Source organism: Ipomoea triloba, chromosome 3 (assembly GCF_003576645.1).
Source record: "Ipomoea triloba cultivar NCNSP0323 chromosome 3, ASM357664v1".
Lineage (NCBI taxonomy): Eukaryota > Viridiplantae > Streptophyta > Magnoliopsida > Solanales > Convolvulaceae > Ipomoea > Ipomoea triloba.
The window spans coordinates 8,655,691-8,665,459 of NC_044918.1; the positions used below are offsets into that span (position 1 = coordinate 8,655,691).

Here is a 9,769-nt window from a genome sequence, read left to right on the forward strand (position 1 = left end):
TTCTTTATTATTTTGAAGAGTTCAAGTAAAATATGTTCTGAAAAGTTCAATGCTTTCTTTTCCTTTGTCTTTTTTCTATCTACGCAGCATGGGTAGTAATGCAGCCTCAACTCTCAAGTACCGTCTTTAACATTCTGGGGTCCATTCGCCGGCAAAGAAGGGACAGAACCAGGAAAAGGAATCTCTGCGAATAAGCCTAACCTTTAGGCTTGTTAATTTTTCCTTTAAAAAAAAAATAATAATAACAGTAAATATGGTAGGTGGACGATACACCTAGCTTATTTACTCCTACCGTGATCTGTTTGAGAATCCTTTCTAACCCACAATTCTCCATATTTATCTCTTCTATCTTTTGAATCTGCAGCCCAGCGTCCCAGAAGGAGAACTCCACATTCCCCACATTCTCCTTCTTCTTCCCCCAACAATCCAACAACAAAGCTTTTGTTTTATTTTTGTGGTCCCTTCAATTCCCTTTTTGTGGTTGCAAATCTAAGGTCAACGAACATCTCATACTTTCTGCGTTAGGTTAGCTCTGATCTCTCTCTAGTTTGTTTTTTATTTTTGATTTTCTGGGTGCCATTTTAGTTAGTTCTTGTCTGGGGTGCATATGTTGAATATTATTTTAATGTGAACTACATGATTTAGAATTTTTTAATACATATATAATAATGTTGAACACGTTGAATAATATAATTAGAATAAATATTACTCCGTAATATTTAATAAGTTGAATAATAATTAATATTTGAACTGTAGAATATTTAACTAAATTTAAAATGATTGAGTTATTTGCATGTCCAGAATATCCCAAATCTAAGGTCAACATCTTACTAGGTTTTTTTAGATTGATAGTTGAAGAAGTTCTCTAGTTACGTTGTCCAACCCTAAAAATATAAAAAAATAAAAAAATGTGGCTCATATATAGATACCATGGTTAATAATACTGAATAGTTCTAAACTTTTGTTTGTTTATAGAATTCTCCAACTTATAAGTGCTAAGATCTAAAAATAGGTTTCTAGCAAATGGTGATTGAGGTTAGTCATTGATGGCATTGGTATATTTACCTGTCATTTTTTATGCAATACAGACAATAGGGAATAGTTATCACTCAGCATGTGTTTTTAAGCAATTTCTTTTAGTCATTGATGGCATTGGTAACCAAAAATTACTGGATTTCTTTTGGTAGTTCTGTCAATACTTGAACTGCTCCTTGCACTTATAACTTCAAGTATTATGATGCCAAAGCTGTAGACATCAGCCTTTAATAATAATTACTTATTTATTTAGTTATTTAGTTATTTATACATACTGTGGTGTAATAATTAATATTTGAATTATATAATATTTGAAATTATTTAGTTTTTAATTAAAATATTTAACGTTTAGAAGAAGGGTCACACTTGTGTGAGACCGTCTCACGGATCCTTATCCGTGAGACGGGTCGGGTCGGATCAAGACACCATGCAAATGTCATACTTATATGTGCAAACATCATACTTATATGCTCAAATATAACACTAACCAAGAATACAATTTTTGTTACATATTAGAGAAAAAGTAATACATTTTTCATAATAAGTAATGTTGACAAGTGCCCCTTACTTATAAGGGCAAATATAATACTTTTGTGGAAAAATGTAATACTTTTAAATCGAAATGTAAAAGTATTGTATTTTCCAGTAAAAGTATTACATTTACCCTTATAAGTAACAAAAATTTTATTCCTGATTAGTATTACATTTGAGCATATAAGTATGACATTTGTGCATATAAGTGTTACATTTGCATATTGACCCGACCCGACCCGACCCGTCTCATGGTGAGACGGTCTCACACAAGTTTTTGCCTTAGAAAAATATAATATGAAAATATTAAATCGAATATTTAAAGTATAATAATAATTAATATTTAAATTGCGGAATATTTAATTTTATTTAGTTATTTATTAAGTAGAATAATAAATATGTGAATTATAGAATATTTAATTATATTTAGTTATTTATTAAATTGTTTAATAAATATAATTTTAATATATGAATATAATAATTCGAATTATAGAATATTTAAAATTATTTAGTTAGTTATTAAGTAGACTAATAATTAATAATTGAATTATAGAATATTTAAAATTATTTAGAATAAATTAATTCGTGTAGAAAAATGTAATGAGAATAAAAAATAATAATTTACTAATTTAGAATATGTAATAAATAGCATTACTGATTTGTAATTTATTAATTAGAATAAATGAATTCAATTTATCTTAGAATATTTTATTTCGAATACTAATGAGTATCTTTTACAGTTATGGTTGCACAAAGGCATTTGCATCCCGGGCCGATGGATCCGTCAGTGCTGACATTTCAGCATAGGCATCGGTCTAGATCTGTATGGACGGACCCAAATTTTAATGCACGTATTAAAGCGTGTCGATACGATGGGCAAACAGTACGACCCAGCGATGAAAGGATGATTCATTACTTGCGTGTTGCTGGGTTGTACGGTGTATCGCATCTCAAGGACATCAGGTTGGACCATTCATTGATCGCGGCTTTGATTGAGCGGTGGCGGCCTGAGGTTCACGCCTTTCACCTACCTTTTGGGGAGGTAGGTATAACACTTCAAGATATTGAAGTGTTACTTGGCCTTAAGGTGGACGGGCTTGCTATTACTGGACGTGTTAAACGTCATATCCCACAATGGAAGGAAATGTGTACACGTTTATTGGGATTTACTCCTAGTGATCAATTCATCACACCTTCGAAAATTAGTTCGACTGCAATCCCGCCCGTTCCACAACTAACCGTGAATAACACAGATGAAGAGGTGCAAGTGGCTACACGGTTACATTTGATGCATTTGTTAGGTGGACTCCTTTTTCCTGAATCAACAAACACTGGGGTAAAATTGTGTTTGTTGCCTTTCATTGAAGATTTTGAGGTTTGTGGTCAGTACAGTTGGGGATCTGTTGTTTTAGCCCATCTTTATAGGGCGTAGTGCAAAGGAGCTGACCGCAATACTTCGGTAGTCGATGGTTGTATGCTGTTGGTGCAACTTTGGGCATGGGAGAGGCTTCCTATGCTTAGGCCAGAAGGCATTTTACCACAACAAAATATTAGTGGTTTGCCAGTTGGTGCAAGGTTAGTTGTAATAGTTGTCTTTAAACGAATTGAATTCACTATGTGTTTAAGTATTTATGAGTAGTTGGTGCAAATGTAGGTGGGTATGTTCACACTTTTGGGGTGATATGCCTAATCACGTGATTCGGACATATCGCGACCAATTGAATCGCGTTAACCAACAAATGGTACGTTCGTTTAATGTTACGTTAATGTTTTAGAGGTTGATTTAATGTAATTATTTATACAATCATATGTTATGATGATTATCATAACATTTATTTACGTCTTTCGCAGTTTGTGTTCGAGCCTTATAATGACTTATTGTCTTAATTGCCTGATTACTGCACGGCCGGCCAAGCGATTTGGACAGCTAGAGTACCTTTGATATTTTTTTATATCATCGAGTACTACTATCCTGACCGGTTCTGCATGCAATTCGGCAGTTTCCAAGATGTCCTGGCTGACGCCACGTACAACGAGGAATTACATGCGTGTAACGGGTGATCTGGCGATCTGGATTGGGCTAAAAAACACAACCAGCATTTATACTTGTGGACACAACGGGAAGGTTTAATAATTCCAATGCTGGTGATGAACAATCTTGTTGCAAGTAATGCATACTGGGTATGGTATCATACCCATGGTAGGCTTTTCATTGGCAACCCTGAACACCGACAAGATCAGGGTTATGTCCAATGCAGTGCCTTGTTAAATGACGTGGTTAGTAGGCTTAATAACGATTTACATTTGTTATTTAATACTGTGATTAGTAATGTGTAATCATATATTTGGTATGTGATGATATGTTCTATATTTGATGCAGATGTGTTTCATTCGTAATTTGCATTTGCGTGCCGGAGAAGCTGGCAACGATAGAGCGCGATGTCTTGATCTGGTTCGGGAAATACACATTAGCACGCGAGATTATTTACAGCGTGCTGGGTACGGTTACTTTGTAGACGTTCCCCCCCATATCTTCAATAATGCACCGGTCGACGAGCCGTTGCAGCCTCGCCGTACAGATTTGCGACGACAGCGAGAGAACAGGCGGGGTCAACCTGCGTGCGGCGGGAGGCGTATGCGTGCGGTGAACCAGGCTTTGCAAGCTGAGGCATACCAACACCAGCATGAGACTAACAATGTAGAGCATGATTCAGAGGATGATGATGGCGGGTCTGAGAATCGGAATGCACTCGCCCTTATGCCCGTTCAATACCAGGGCGGTTATGGTAAGTGGAGAACTTTTAATGGTAAGTGGAGAACTTTTGGCTGTTTTCTCATAAATAGTCACTTTAGCTCGGGAACCTCTAACACACTATTATGTTAATCGGGCTATTCTTTACCTATTAAAGTAATAGTGTTTTTTACCGTACTTTGACTAATACAGTACGTATACACTTATCAATTATAGTTTTTCATTCATGTTAAATTTTAATTCATGAGTTATATGTTAATTCTAATTCATGAGTTATTTATATTTATTGCTAAAATTTTGGATTTAATTATGATTTTTATTTAGAGTGTTATTTATATTTATTCCTAAAATTTTGGATTTAACTATGTTTTTATTTAGAGTATTGATGTGATGCACACATCTCCGTGACATTATTTAATTTGACAATTATTTTTTAAAATTAATAATGGAATAAGTTGATTCTTTCTTTTCAAAAGGTTAAATCCCCAACCCAAGGGCCCCACGCCCCGACCCAATAAAGCATTTGGGAGAATGTAAATTATGGTAACTCAGCTGCACACAAAGGTTAGACCTTTGCTTACTACGCACAAGGAGCCCTCCTCACTTTGAGAGGTTGCTCCCACACTGCCACTGGTGAGACTCGATCTTTAGTCTTTTTTCCCAAACTTCACTATTGGGACCAACTGAGTTGCCAATTCTTAAACACGCAACCGAGGAAGGAGGGTAAATTTAGGAAAACAATAGCATTTTCATTTTATTTAGCCCAAGAGCTGTGGGAGGAGATTACCTTTGATCGGTCAAGATCTCCACCTATACTATTGCTGAAACAAGATTTTAGGGTAATCGGTCGAACCAACTAAACTAGTCTAGCAGAACGCATTGCATTTTATTTATGTCTGAATAAACGCCCTTGGGAAGAGATTATCGTCTTGTTTGGTAACATAGTTAGCTTATCAGTCAATTTTAACTTATTTGACCACTATTAATTGTTTGACTTGGTTAAACAATTAATATGAGTGTTAAATTAATTAACTTTTTGTAACAACTTATTGCTCCAAAATGCTAAAATTTAAAAAAAATTGTTCAAAGCAGCTTTTTTGATAAACTTTTTGAGAAAGTCATTTTACATGTAATGAGCTATCAACTAATTTACAAAACACTTTTGTACAATCAATTAATGCTATCAACTAGTCAAACTTACTAACCGAATCAACTAACAAGTATTTACCAAACACATCTTGTATTGGATTATTACTAAGCGAAAAATCTGAGTTAATTACCGATTTGGTCTCTCGACTATTAGGATTTCACCACTTTGGTCCTTGACTTTCAAAACTGTCCAATTGCATCCTCGACTTTGCTATTTTTGTCCGAGTTGGTCCTAAGTCGAAACTGCCGTTTGGCAGACGTTAAAATTGAGGTTAAAAATGTAATTTCATTTCATAAGCTTCGACTACACTGTATTTCCTTGTCGTTTTGGACACTTCATTTACAGAAAGACATTGAGAGAAAAATTTCCAAATCGAAAAGCGTAACCCTAAGTCGAGGATGAGCTAAATGGTGAGAGTTCGTCCAGATTGAAACCCAACATCATATCTCTACAATAGTGTTAGACATAAAATCGTTGTAGAAAGAAAATGGGTTCAAGGAAAAACGTTGTTTCGAAGCATAACACAGGTACGATTCGGATGCTTTTTCAAAGTGTTTTTTTTTTATTAACGAGGTAAACCCCTTGTGAGAGTTCGTCCAGATTGAAACCCAACATCATATCTCTACAATAGTGTTAGACATAAAATCGTTGTAGAAAGGAAATGGGTTCAAGTTGTTTCGAAGCACAACACAGGTACGATTCGGATGCTTTTTCAAAGTTTTTTTTATTAACAAGGTAAACCCCACTCGCCTTGTGACCCTAGCCAGCAAAGGACCACAAGGAGGTAAACCATCCTAGGTTACCCATAGCTGACCGGCTCAAACCCAAGGGCTTGAGGTTCGAACCCACGACCTCTCGGCTGCAGGTGTAACTCTCTTACCACTTGGGTTGCCCTTACGAGCAAGTTATTTTTCTGTTATTGTCCGTTGTCTATTGTTTCATTTTGCATGTGGGGACCTATGCTATTGTCATTATTGTCTATTGTATGAACCTTGTTCAAAGAGGACCCAGAATATTGTATGTGTGGCTGGGGTTTTGTTCGTATGTATGTGGGGTTGTGGTAATGGGGACAAACTTCGCTTTAATTGTAGTATCTAGGGTTTTTTATTATGTCGAAGACCTTTTTCTATACTGTTGGTTGCTTAAAGACATTGGGGTCCACTGTGCATTAGTTGTTTAGCTTTATCAGTATTGCAGGTGCGATGTTTTGTCTTTTTTAATGTGGGTTCTTTTGACCAATTATGCCTAGAAGCATGTGATGTGCACTGTGTATGATGCTTAGTATTTTACAGAGCTTTAATATAATTATATTAAAATTTGCAGATTTAAATAGACTACCACAGTGTGGTTCTAAGAATAGGAATTAAAGGATTTAGATGTCTCAGCATTTGAATGGTTGGCTGGCAAACATCCTGCTCAATGGTCAAGGTCTCATTTCCCAAATTCGTGTAAGAGTGATATGTTAGTCAATAACATTTGTGAGAGTTTTAATTCTATGATATTGGAAGCTAGGAAAAATCCTTTGTTGAACTGCCTTGAGATATTGAGAAAACAAATCATGGTCAGATTGTTTCAATGTAGGCAACAAACAAAAAATTGGACTTGCAAATTGTGTCCAACAATTGTTGCCAAACTGTCAGTTTTTTAGAAACAAGCAGGAAGTTATTGGGGCTATCAAAGTGAAGAATATTTATTTGAAGTCAAAGGGGCTTATGATCACCATGCAGTGGATCTTAGGGCTAGGAAATGTTCATGTAGGAAATGGCAGTTGACAGGCATACCTTGCAGGCATGCAATATGCTGTATTTGGCTTAAGAGGGGAAAAATTCAACTTTTTGACTATGTGGATCCTTGCTATTCAGTTGAAAGCTATTTGAGGACTTATGCAATGAGTATTCACCCATTAGCTGGGCCTGAAGAGTGGCCAGACAGTGATAGGCAGCCCCCATTGCCACCTTTATACACTGCTAAGGTTGGAAGACCAAGAAAGCTTAGGAAAAAGTCTGCAAGTGAACTGAAAAAAACTGCCCCTAAACTATCCAAAGATGGAGTGCATGTGTCAAGATCAAATGTGAAGCTTCATTGTAGAATATGCAAGAAAGGTGGTCACAATAGTAGAAGATGTCCTCAGGTAACTCTCATAATTTGCAATGTATAAATAATTGAAATCTGTGTACATCTAATAATGTAATGTTACCATCTTATATATGTGTAGAAGAGGAACATGGAACCTGAGATTGAAGCACAAAAAGAAGGGCAAGCTGACATTGCTGAAAATGGTACTAAACAAGCTGGAATAGTAGTTAAAAATGCTGAAAAATGGTATTGACCAAGCCGGAATAGTAGCTGACAATGATGGAAATGCACAAATAGAAGCTGACATAGCTGAAAATGCACAAACATAAATGCAAGAAGAAATTCCCATCCATACTCAACCAGATTTTGAATATGAAACACAAGTGGAATCTGGCAACACTTCATTGTTTGAAATCCCAGTGGATTCTGATCAGAGTTTAGTTGGTAAATGTTATTACTGTTAATGTTTGACTATACTTCATGGTTTATGACTAAGCTGCCTCCTTTATGTTTATGTAGAAAGTCTAGCAGAACAAGCTTCATTGAACATGAATATGAGTTCTTCAAATGTGAATGTCAAGTTTGGGGCTACAAGCACAAGGACATTAGATCAATAGAACAAAGGGCTGCTGCTGATGAAGTCCAAAGGAAAAAAAAAAGGCTTTGGGGCTACCAAAGAAGAGAACCATCATGAAAAGAAAGTATACACAAGATCAAATCAGAAGTCTAAGTTTAGTAATACTCAAAATGACCCAATTACTTTGGAATGAATATTGGATGAAGCGTAGACTGTTAAACAGAATGTTGGCTTTTTTGATTTTGTTGCAAAACATGTTGGTTTAGAATGCACTTACTAGTTTTATTATTTTTTTTTGGCCTATGATGCCAAGTATGTGGCAAACTTGTGAAAGCTACATTGCAGTTTGCTTACTGTTTTGTAAAAGCTACATTGCATGTTGCTTACCATTTTGTAAAGCCTAACTTTGTGTTAATGTGCATTTTGCTGAATGTTTTCAAAGTTGTTGTGCATTCTGCTTACTCCCAAACCTTACTGAGCATTTTGTGACCATCCAAACTGCCAAACCAACAAATTACTTTGTCACCATTCTAATTACATTGTGACCATCCAAACTGCCAAAGCAACAAATGACCATCCAAACTGCAAATCAATACAAACAGATTAAAGGGCAACTTAACTCCATTTCACAAACCAACAAATTACACCATGAAGCAAAAAAAAAAACACATAAATCCATTCATCATTACAATATAATCGAGTAAATTAAGCTAGGAGAAGTCTAACAACCAATTTTCCCCTACTTTCACATGTGGATATCATCATCCCTACTATACATACAGTGACCACAAACATCAACCCTAACCACCATGATTTAGTACATATTGAATTTGCCTTCACTGCAACACTTCTTGTCCTTAACTTCAAATTTAAGCTTTCAATTTCTTGCTCACATCGATTTATCTTCCTTAGCAATCCCGGGATTATCACCTTTAACCTTGCACACATTGGGGGATCAAACCAACGAACAAATCCACACCCACCGTTGATTCCTCTCTAGAACAAAAATAGAAAAAAAAATACTTTACCAAATTATCAAATTCAACTCAAAGCAGTACAAATACTCACCTTTTCGAATTCACACAGCCAAAACCTACGCCTTGGATTGTCTTTTGTCCATGAAGTGCATATCTTCAATTGTTGCCCACACTGACAGCTCTGCCTCGTTGAAGATTCTCCATTTCGAACACTAATTCTTTGTTTTTGGCTGATGACGCATAGCTATCTTCACTATAGTTTGGTTCCATAGTAGTTACAAGAGAAAATTTCGATGGTGAAGAGAGGTGTTATCGAAGTAGATGAAGCCCAAATTCGCAATCGATAGAATGAAACTATGTATTCTTTGACCTAGTATATAAACGAAACCAGAACCATGTTATGGAAGGTGAAGAATATTAGAAATTCCTTTTTTACCCTTGCATTTTGATGGTACAACAAACTGAGGACCATTTTGGTTAACGTTTCGAAAGTCGAGGATGCAATTGGACAGTTTTGAAAGCCAAGGACCAAAGTGGTGAAATCTCAATAGTCGAGAAACCAAATCGGTAATTAACTCCAAAAAATCTCAAGAGGATTCTCAGAATAGTAGGGGTATTTTTGTCATACACACAGAACTTCGCCTACTGTAAAATTCCCCCCTCGCTGATCG

General features: G+C 35.9%; 1 long non-coding RNA gene across 1 annotated transcript; it reads left to right on the plus strand.

Annotated features, from left to right (window-relative positions):
- The first annotated feature begins 393 nt into the window (after positions 1 to 393).
- Positions 394 to 4,495, plus strand: LOC116014407. The gene is made up of 5 exons (XR_004097387.1): positions 394 to 525; positions 2,307 to 3,141; positions 3,221 to 3,308; positions 3,418 to 3,843; positions 3,947 to 4,495. It is a non-coding gene; the product is annotated as an uncharacterized LOC116014407 (long non-coding RNA).
- Positions 4,496 to 9,769: the final 5,274 nt, after the last annotated feature.